Consider the following 11550-nt stretch of genomic DNA (forward strand, 5'->3'; position numbering starts at 1 on the left):
TTAAAATAAAATAAGCGGGACGCTAAGTGTGCTCAGTTTTTCGAGAGATGAATAAATATTCTCATTAACTGCTCTAGATCAATACAGAAAACATGCACGGTCTATATAGTTTATAGTTTCTGCGATATGGTATTGAAAACAAACCTGCACAGCTTTTGTGGGATCTACAAATTTCCTTGTAGTGCCCAGCATCAGTGAAAATAAGATGCGGAGCTCAATCATGAAAGATATGCGATAACCACCCTGTGATACAAAAGAGATGATAAAAATAAGAAGAAAAGAGGAAGAGGTCTTGGCAATTAAACTGCCCTTGCCTGGAAGATTTGCACTTTCTGATCCTCTGCATTGCACGTGTTCTTTACTTATGCAAACGTATGGTTTAATATTCTTAAACCAGTTCAATTTGATTTTTCTTTGGCAAATTCTCGTTATGATAATCTGAAACAAAAAAGGCAAAAATTAAAAAAAGGGGGAGCAATATTGTGAAAATGCCATATGAGCACCGACGACTGAAATAGGTGGTGTAGATGAAAGGATGTAACAATGTCTTTTAAATCAGTTTAATAGTTTATTTTTTTTTATACATTTTTAAAATATTATTTATTTTTAAATATTATCATGAAGGGATGATGTGTGGAAAAGAGAAAGAAAGATCTTGCAAAATTTTGAGAAATCGATGGATTGTTGTGCTGTTGGGTAGCAACGAATACCAATTTGCCCTAGTTTTAAGGTCGATCTCTTGCGTTGTCTTTAAGCTTACCTGAGGGGAATTGTGATGAAGGTGTTCCCGGCGGATTTTGCTGTATTGCTTAAGTTGAAGACGAGGAGTGTTCCTTTTAAAGCCTCAGAGGCTTTATTAGTTTTCAGAAATTGTTTAATTGCAACAATTGTAAGAGAAGGCTATTATACTCACTGTGTGGACGCCTCTTCTTTTATATTACAAGTGGGTGTGACAAGTGAAGAACCACAATCATCGTCTGCTGCGGACACGACGTATCTATAATGGAGCGAACAACGGAACACATTTAAGTTTTTTGCCGGATGAAGAGTGTTATGGAAGTACTTACAGTTAAATGTTGGCAGTCCGCAATGATGTTGTTAGATTTTACTGCTAAAACTACCGGTAAGAAGAAGCAAGTTTAGTGTGTAAATTATGTAGATTAATTAAGGCTAGTGAAAACGAATACTATACTTAAATGGTGTCTATGGTAATTACTTACGTTTGATATGCGGCTAAAAAGATGAAAACAGACAGGGTTAACATTATAAAACATGAAAATGTACCATTACGAAATTCTACGAGTACTTTTAAAAGCTAAAAAAGCTGTTAATGACATACTTACACTTGGAGATCTTTAACTGCAACTTCGTAGTTTTCTTAGAAATTTCTTGAAGCTGTAAATTATGACAATATGACTATAACAAAAAAGGTCTATTAGTGATTTGGCATTTAGGGAGGTGGTGTTTTTTGATGTTCTATAACTGAGTTGGTTGATGTGATTTCTATCTTTTAGATTATCTAAGGAGTTGAGTCTCGAATGCAGATTCAAGTATTGTTATCAGTGGTCTATAAGAAATTGGCCAAGAACGGAATGTATTTAAATGAGTGTGGTTGGGAGAGAGATCTTGTGAAAAGAATATGAAGTAATAGACGAGACAAAAAGTCAGGCAAGATAGAAAGATTTGATGATAAAGTCAGTTTATTCAAAAAAATAGTTTTATGGTTTATTATTAATTCATTTTCGCGTTTATTATTATTTTTTGTTTTTAAATGTTATCGTTAGTGGATGGTATGCGGAATAGAGGAAAAAAAGGAACAAGAGGAATCACATTTTTGTGATGTTGAAATTAATGGAGTAAAATTCTGGAAAATGGGCGGTTCATTGAGCTTTCATTTAACGGTCGTGTCTAAAGGTTCCCTAAGTAGTATGAAGCGACCCTTGATTCGGGTGTCTCGAACTGTTGGTGCACCTGTACAGTTACAGGTGAAGTAAACGAGCTGTTTTTGAAGTCAAGTTATGGTTTGGGATTAGGTGCATAAGAAAGCGTTTCATTTTGGTGGGGATTGTCTTGATTGCTAGAATCACAAAACATATAATAAAGTGTCCTAAGTAAAAAATGGTTGTACAAAAATGCCATGAAAAGTACTCACTGTTTGGACATTACCAGCGAATGTGATAACTAGAGAAGCGCGTTGGTTGTCTTCCGGGAAGAAGATGTACCTGATCATGAATTGAATAAGAGGATACAATTTAACATTTCGAGGATAAATGGTGTCAGAAGTACTCACAGCTCGATGTTGGCAGTCTCCAACAACCGCGTAGGATTTGAATTTCTTGCAATGTGCCCCTAGCTATCGATAAAAGGAAGCGATTTTAGTATGAATATTACATGGCACTTTATTACAGCTAATGAGGTTGAAAAGAGTACTTACAGTTTCCTTGGCACTATGAGTTGTGTATGTACTGGTTTCAAAGTGAATGTGGCTAAAAGTTGAAAATAAGAAAGGTACGACAATATTAAACACGATAAAGTATTGTTTATTATGAAACTGTTTTTAAAATCTCTCCAAATTGATGCGTTAATTTTTTTTTTCAATTAATTGTTTTAAAATCGGTTTAACAGTTTATCATTTTTATAATGAATGACACCGAAATCGAAAGTAGCTGGTAAAGTGGATTAAATAAGGGCCCCCTTCAAGCGTCAGATGAAAAATGTTAAAGAAGGACTTACGGTTGTCTGTTAGAAGTCTCCACTAAAGGCGTAGAATTGGAATTTCATGTAATAAGCCTCCAGCTACGGGTGGAAAAAAAAAAAAAAAAAAAAAAAAGATCAGTGTTAATATTAACAGGGTATAAAGGCTTGTGCAGTGGAGACCAAAAAAAAGTATTTACGGTTTCCATGACAATTACTGTCCTTTCAGTTGTCCAAGTTGGTTTGTAGATGAGTGAAAGCGGCTAAAAGTTTGAAAATAAATATGACTGATCAGAATAGAAAAGTACATGTTTTATTGAAGTCTACGAATTTCTTAACAGAACGTTGGGATTACGGACAGATCGAATATGGTCATTATTTTTATGGAATAAGGAAAGTCCTTACACTCGGAGTTTAGTAAGTCCTGGTTGTGTTCCTGAGGTTGAAATGTTCTAAATGGATTACATAGCACATGATGAATTGAAGCAAAGTTTTAAAGTATTTCGTTTGCTTCGAAGATGAGATGAAGGTCAATACGTTATCTGCAATGATCGATAGATATTTTCGGGTACTTAAGGCACTTTGATAGTAATTGGCTGCGTCGGAGGTGGCATGTAATACTGAGGAGAAATGCATGGACACTTTTTTAATGTAGTCTGCTCATGATGGAACGGTCCGAGGAAGGGTACATCTAGCAAATTTTATGTGAATTTAATTGGTAGTATAGCTCTAATTGTTAGTGTCTTATGGACAAGGAATCTAAATTTAACAATAGGGAGGGATAAGATAATGACCTCATGAAAAAAAAAAAAAAAAAAAAAGGTTTATAACAACAGGTGCTGCCGTGCAAAAACGGAATCGCAAGAGAATTACATGTCCTCATGAACTGTATAAATCCGATAAGAACAATTTTAGGGGGAAAAAAAAAAGAGTAAATTACAAGGTTGTCATGATGATTGTTTAATAATTATTCGCCGAAGGCGAGGTAAAAAATGGTTTTAGTTTAATTATGTAGGTGATTACTTGAAAAATGTGCATTTTTGAAGGGAGGCAAAATAGAGATTGGGTAGGAAAGAGCTATCTTGTTAAAATGGGAATAAGACTACAATCAGTGGCAAAAGTAGTTGAGATGCTAGTATCAGGATAGGCCTGAAAACCTCCAAGACGTCAGAAACTAAGCATAACTGTCAAAATTCCACTAAAATCTTCAAAAGTCCCCCCTCTCCCCAAATCAATGTTGAAATATACGAAGAAATGTATGTTCACTATTGGCAACATTGTTTTTCGGGAGGGGGCAATTGTTCAAACAATGGTTAAAAAAAACCACTTCAAAAGGGCGAGTGTCCCAAGAGTTTTGCCTCTGATTGTAGAAGAAATCATGGAGGGGAGGGCAAGGTGACATGTTCTTTGGTAATTCAGGGGCGTGGTGACTGGGAAGGATGTCATGCGTTAAGTGGATATTATATTACCATGTATGCGCAGTTGCCTTCCTCCTTTCATTCGCTAGCCTAATGATGGAGGCATGGTCTTGGACCAAGACATGCAATATCCAAGTTGTTTGCTAACTCTCTGTCGAGAGAAGTCGTTTCCTAGTTTGCAAAGCGCAACGACATATTCACGTTTGTTCGCTGCGTCTGTTATCGATCAAATTCGCCTTATTCTCGTCAAAATTTGGAAAGTAGTATTTTGGAACTTTCGAACAAGTCCTTTGGTATCCAAGATTTGAGGGCTATTTTTAGAAGACCTTTTGGCCGACAAACGAGTGCTGTGAAGACATATAATATAGACCAGAATAACTAAGAAAACCTTGAACGTTCCACAGCAGAATTCACTCAATGAGCGCTAATTCTCAAGAAAACTACACCACAAAACAGAACATGCGCCCCACTTAAGTGTGATAACTTTGTGCGCACCTGTTTTTGCATGCAAATACTTCACCTTTACTGTGGTCCGCCTTTTAATTTGTCTTCCCCGAAGTCGTCCATGTGTCTGGAACGCAGCGTCATATTCGTCAACATCACTTCTTCTTCCAGCAACGATAGGTTGATAAACTTCCTCGGCAAAGGCAAAAAGTTGTTTGCCCGAAGGCAAATCGATGAATCTCTAAATTGGGCCTCAATTTATTTCATTCACGAAAGTCGCTGATTGGCTGGTGGGTAAATTCCAATGCTTAATCCAAGTGACAACAAAGTGTGCCACGTGTAACCACATGTTTGCAACATCTACACGAGGAAAACGTCACCGATAAGTGCTATTGTTGCTAATTTGGCTTCCCTAGCAAATCTACTTGTCTGAATGCAAATTGCAATAGGCGTTGACCAAATTCTGATTCCATGATTTTTCTTGCAAGATTATGCATGATTATAATGGGAAAAAAACCTTTGTAACCTTTGTAACGACAACGTCGCAAAAAAAACGCTTTGAAAACACGTGCTGTACGCTTAACGTGCCTATTTAGTTTTTTTGATAAAAGTCAGTGCAGAAGGCAAGCGTGAAATTATTAAATGCATGGATTTCGTAAAAAACGCTGAGATTTCAAGACGAACTGTTTATTATGTTTTTAAAATATAAAACAAGACCCAACAACTGACATTCTCCTTAGTTACGAAACATATTGAAAATATGAAATAGTAAGAAAATATGGCAGAAGCATTTTGATTTAATTGGAAGAGGAAGGAGAAAAGTCGCGTTGACCCACGTTGAGCCTATTCTCGGTTTTTTGGTGCGTGACCAATGAGAATGTACTGAACCAGTCATGTGGTCAAAGGCCGAGTATTCAATTTCAGATGAGAAAATGTTGACCTTAGTATCGGGTGAATTTGGGACAAGACAATAGCACGGGACACGTTATTTCTTTTGGACACGTCATCCCGGCTCTGGGTAACAACCTGTGAAATTCACGGGCAATAAAAAACAAACAAACAACAATATGTGATTTACGCGTTATGCCAAGGACGCCGTGTCGGATGTCACAAACAAATCTCTTATTAACCTCTTCGATGCTGTAAACTTTGTCTGAAGAGGTTGGTTACAGAGAAAATAAATTTTACTTGTATTATTAACAAGGGTCAAAACACCGTTTGAGAATTTATGTTTTTGAACCGAGCAAAACTCGGCCATTGACTTTTTTTTCCCATTTAATCTATTGTAAGACTCCTTTGTAGCCATAGTACGCGGAAAACAGCATTTATAGGCGTGGCTTAATTTCACGTGACGTCATCGCCGCCATTTTGGTGGGAAAAAACAAAAGACCTCTCATTGGCTTCCTTTGCTCGTCCACCAGCATTTGTACATTACAAGGTTGTAACCTCAGTGTCAAGAAATGTTGCAAACAACATATTAAACTTCCTAAAATGGGTCCCTACAGCAAAGAATTTTAATGAAAGCACCCTTATCTTGGAGGAGAAAAAAACAAATAAAGTTTTCAAAAAAGTGAAAATCGTATTTCATGAGCATGGGTTCTTTCATCGCAGACTTCGAGCAGTCCCTCTTCCGCGGCCTAGTTTGTCGAGGGCGAGGAAAAGATAATTGCGGGAAAAAATGGCTCCTCCTTGAATCTAGATTTCGCGCGGCTATTTTTTTCTCTTGTCTATCTTCTTCTCGAGCTCGACTAACTAAAGGGCGAAAGAGGGACTGCTCTTAGTCTACCTTCATCGTCACTTCTATTGTCACCCTCGTCGTTATCATAATCACAAGGGGAGATGGGTTGGCAAGTTACCATATCGATTTGTCCCAGGATCTGGGGTGGGGTGCCGCAGGGGCGTGTTCAACGTCAAATTCGGGTTGAGCTGGTTTTTCTTGTCTGCTTCGAGAACTTTTCTCCGCTACTTTGGGTTTTCCCACTCATAACAAAACCAATATTTTATTTGCTTGAAATGAAAGTTAAAAAGTTCATCGCATTTAGATAAGCAGCACAATTAAGCAATTAAAGAACTCTCAGTTGGCTTGACTTATCTGAGCCCATTTGGTTGAGCAGAGCAGCGCTATCGCACACTGGTCATGTATTCGAGCCTGGATTTTTCAGGTTAACTGCACTTCTTGCAGCTGTCTAAGTTGCCTATCTAATTACGATGATGTCTCCAACTTTCATTTCATGTCCACTTCGCAGTTCAAATACACGCAATTTCGCATATTCTAAAATCATTTGATTTGCTCAAGAGAAGCAAATCAAATGATTGACCGAATCCTCGTGCCCCGTGATAATTACTTTCAACTTATTTTTAAATTTCGCGCGACGCTTGAAGGTTATTTTTAACATCGGCCCCATGCCCTCACGGTGGCCTTAGTCCCTATTTCCTTTAGACGGACCAATCAGGATGCATTCCTTAGACAACTAGCCTGGTAACCCTGAGCTAAAATTAGATTTGAAAAAATTATCATTGGCAGACCACGATTTAGGGCGGGGGGGGGGGGGGGGTTTCGCTCTTTTACCCTATAGTCTCCTGATTTGCTTAGAAACGTTTCAACAAATGTGGGAAATAGAGGAAAAACTTGTGCGTGTTTCTTTTCCCCATGCTCTGGTCCGTCTTTGGATGGGAGATTTCGTGTTCGAATCCCGAGCGGTAAAAGCCTTTAAAAGTTTGGGTCTATCACAGTTTTCCTTACTCCTACAAGCATCTTGGTCCTGGGTTCGTCGGGGTGTGGTAAAACGATGTTTGTGACAAAAATGTTGGAAGATCCTGAGGAATACAGTAAAACCCCGCATGTAAGAACCTTCCATTTAAAAATTTAGTTTTAACAGGTCCTTACATAAATGGTAACTAATAGCAATTTAGGTTATCTAGTTTCTTAAATAGGGTCTTATTTTCTGAAGAAAAAATCACATTGTAGATAGCAGAATTTAGCAGTATTTGGCCTTCGTCCCCGAACCAGCAGCCAGTTTTTCCCTGTTCCTTATATGATAAAATTTAAATACAGTATTAAAAAATTCCCAAAAAATGACTGTAATAGGTAAAATCGAAAGATCGCAGGACATCATCAGCTCTAGGCTAAGGTAATGCTCATCTTACGAACAGGACGTTTGTAGAGAACTCTAAATGTCAACTGATCTTATTTGCCAAAGTGCACAATTTTTTTAGATTTTAGAAAATAAGAAAATCTTAGGGTTAACAGGTTCTTTTTTAGAGGGGGTCTAACTGACAAATTTTAGGCTATAAAAGTTCTTAAAAAATAGGTTCTTACTCGTGGGATTTTACTGTATTTCACCACACCCCATCAAATACTACATTGCTGTTATTGAGCTTGGTAGGAAGGGTTGAAACCCCCAGTCAACAAGCTTTGAAACTGTATGAAAGGGTTCTTACGCCAGAGGATTTAGATATGTGGTTTAGCAAGACGAGAGGATTGATGGTTCTGGAGGATCTGATGGAGGAAGGGGACAATGATAAACGGCCTTGGACCTCTTCACCAAGGGGTCTCATCATCGTAACATCGCGAAATGCATGGTGAAAGCGGACGAGGCACCGGGGCAAGGACCCGCAAGCAAAAAGGTAAAAAAGGAATCTCCCACCGAAATAAAAAACTAAGAATCCTCGCGGGCAAGTCCCAAGACGACCTTTCCTCGCCATCTCAAAGAGGCACTGATCGAAGAAATGAAAGCCACGGGGTTGAAACCCAAGACTCCTCTCAGACAAAAACAGAAGCACTGTTGCAGAAAGCTCGAAACACTCGTGAACGGATCCTGCGAGGTGTAAAAAGGTCGTAACAAACGTGTCAGGCTAAGACCTCTGCCGAAGTCCAATGTTTGAGAGCTGCCCGGATAGGGAAGATTGGGCAGAAAGGAAAAAGGTACGCTGGAGACTCGATGGATCGGAACTCTAGAGGTAGCACCAAAACAAGACGAAAAAGAACCAAACAGCGTGGGTTGGGATTTGGTGCATGCGCAGAAATGGTTGGGCAAGACCGGGATCGAATTTCGTTGGACTGGCTATCAGTACATGGGCCCTGCATGGCACACATTTGGGAAAGAGAGTGTAACCCAGGGAGCCCGGCATCAGTTGTTTGGATTGCCAAACAGCACGACATTGATTATTCGCGGGCTACGAATCTGAGGGACAAACATATTAGCTGAGCAGATTGACAGAATTCAAAGGGGTTCTAGGCATTTAAGCGTTATGGTCCGAGTTGTTGCCGGGTAAGCACTAACAAAAGGTTTTAATAGAACTCGAATAAGAGTTAGCGCTAACTATACACTGAAAGAATCTAGACCGTAGGGAATAAAAAGTTTTCAAATAGCAACAGTTTCGTCTACAATTTCGACACGTGCTACTCTCTCTTTCAGGGCATTTTTCTGCGCCTCAGTAAAGTCAGGGATAAGGGCAAACATTCTTCAGTAAAATCGCGTGGATGTTCAACTTATTTTAAATCAGTGTCTATCTTAAAAGTGCGATTTATTTCGCACACATAAAACGGACAAGAAGAAAACAAATTGATGGCGGTTTATTGATTCTCGGATATCGGATAGGAATGCTCCAACAATTGCTGTCTTTCTTATACTTTTCTTAAATGGGGCGGTTAATATATCAACTCTTTGGCGTTTATGGCCTACTTAAAGGGGCTAGGTCACGCAATTTTAGGCAATTTCAGGCAATTCCAGCACTGTTCGAATGGTCATAGAATTAACTAAAATATTATAATAACTGTTCAAAACTATACAAGAACTCTAACAAAACACAGGGAAGCCAAGAAGGGACATGGATGGACAAAACTGGAGAGGATTGAAATGGATTGAATTTGGGTAAATTTGAAAAACGTCGGCCCACCTTTTTTCAAATTTATATCAGTCTACATCAAAATGTCATTCACAAAGCTGGAAAATCATTCTCAGTTGTTATGTGGCCGTGATTTTGCAAATGAAAGACTGTTGCCCTGCCAATTTGACGTTTAGAGCTCGTAATTAACAAAATAAAACTAAAATACCTAAAATATCGTGACCTAGCCCCTTTAAGATATAGACTGGACACGAGTGTGTTGATATTAATCCAATTTTAAAAAAATTGCCTGATCTCCAAGAAACATCATCAAAGTAGTAAGCGTTGACCTAACTGCATCTAGAGGATGGGACCCGATACATTCTGAAGAAGATCTTGCTTGTTTGCCCGTCTTCCGTCACTCGTAGAAGAGACCTGCCGGTCCACGGGCTGTGGTTCCAAGCGGCAGGTCTTTTCTACGGATGACGAGTGACAGGTAACACGTCAAGGGTAACAATAGCATGCGTGGCACCCGCGCTCCCTTTGATCCTTTCTCTCCCCTTCTACGGCCTGCCACGCTGGCTAGGTTAACAAGAACCACCTGCCGAATGGGCATCGGGTTAGGCGATTCCTTCTTTTACAGCGTGTGTGAAAATACATTCTCCGTCAAAATGATGGCAAGACACCGGGCTTTTTTTTCTGTTAGCTTGGTCTTTCAAGTGTTACAAAGTTTGACAAGAAATGTGCGAATTCAACACAAAGATCACAATCGCCCAACTCTTGAGATTGGCCATTGTTTCTGCAAAGTCCAAAATTTACTCTCCTAGACGACGTCATTTATCACCAGGTAATCGTTTTGGAAATAACAGCTGCTTAATGATTCATCAACGTCAAAAACTCTTGCCGGTTTCAGGGCTCATTTTGTGGAAACTCAAGCACGCTTCCAACAGACCTATTTATTTATGCACGCGCTGCGGGTCTATTGGCACCTCTAGTGCACTTCAGCGAACTACCCCAGGAACAGAGATCCCCTGTCATGTCACCCGTCATACGTTACCTTTTACTTTACCCATCCCCAGCCGCACGTCACCCGTAGAAAAGAAGGATTGAAGGACTCCTACAAATGATTTTTAGGGAGAAAATAATTGGCAAAGGAACGAAAAGTGGTTTAAGAACGGATTTAGATCAGCAGATAGAAAATGACATGAGAAAATCGAGGTAAGCTGTAACCGTAAAATGAGAGTCGCTATATTGACCACATGTTTTTGAAATGCAAGATTAACTCAACGTTTGTCATTTTTACGTGAGTTTTTTCGCTTAGGTCGTCAAATTCAATCGCAAATTCATAATTTGGAGTAAAGAGTTCCACACTTTTGGTCTGAAACATCTTTCGAACTATCTTATCATTTGCATTGGGTGATTCTGAAACGAAGACCTAAGACCAAAGACCCTATGATCTAAAACGAAGACCCATTGATCTAAAACGAAGACCCTGTGATCTAAAACGAAGACCCACCTCAAATGACAAGCAGCTTATGGCTGGTCAGACAAAATTGTGTGTTATGGAACTGGAGGAGCGGTGGAACAGCTGGATGTGGGCTCTGAGTGCGTGTGCTCGAAATTCCTCACAAAGGTCTAACTCAATGTAAAGTTCAGAAGTGATATTCAAAGAAGATGATAAGAATGAAGCCAGACTGAACAATTAAAAGACTGTATATATCAAATATCAGGTACAAGATAGTGATAACAGGAACGATATTCACTGCTTATCACATCACTGCTTATTTATCATTTAAAAAAAGTTTATTAGTTTTTCAACGTAAATGACATTGCATTAGTTTCATAGTTTTTTTTTTTGTTCTTCAGCCTCACTCAGTAGGAATAAAAAAATTTGAAATAAAAAAAGCTGTGTTGAAGCTTATTTTGTAATATTTTAAACTTTATTTTCATGATCATTTTATTATATGCAAAGTATTTTAATGCACAATGCTCAAGAACTTAGATAGGAACTTGAAACGTGGAAACCAAATTAAGTGTCGCAAACAACCCTGTCCCTCTCAGTTAATGTAAATAACTTTCCCACAAGAAAATGCATTGGGCGTAAGGGGTTGGAAGTAAGAACAAGTCAATTCAACAAGTGTTAAGGGGACCTTTCCACAAATCTGTC

At 38.8% G+C, this 11550-nt stretch overlaps 1 long non-coding RNA gene across 1 annotated transcript; it reads left to right on the top strand.

Moving 5' to 3' along the window:
• Positions 1-10402: 10402 nt before the first annotated feature.
• On the top strand, positions 10403-11288 carry LOC138028671 (uncharacterized). The gene is made up of 2 exons (XR_011127706.1): positions 10403-10601; positions 10705-11288. It is a non-coding gene; the product is annotated as an uncharacterized lncRNA (long non-coding RNA).
• The last annotated feature ends 262 nt before the right edge of the window (positions 11289-11550 follow it).

The sequence above is a fragment of the Montipora capricornis genome, chromosome 13, assembly GCF_036669925.1.
Source record: "Montipora capricornis isolate CH-2021 chromosome 13, ASM3666992v2, whole genome shotgun sequence".
In the NCBI taxonomy this organism is placed as follows: domain Eukaryota; kingdom Metazoa; phylum Cnidaria; class Anthozoa; order Scleractinia; family Acroporidae; genus Montipora; species Montipora capricornis.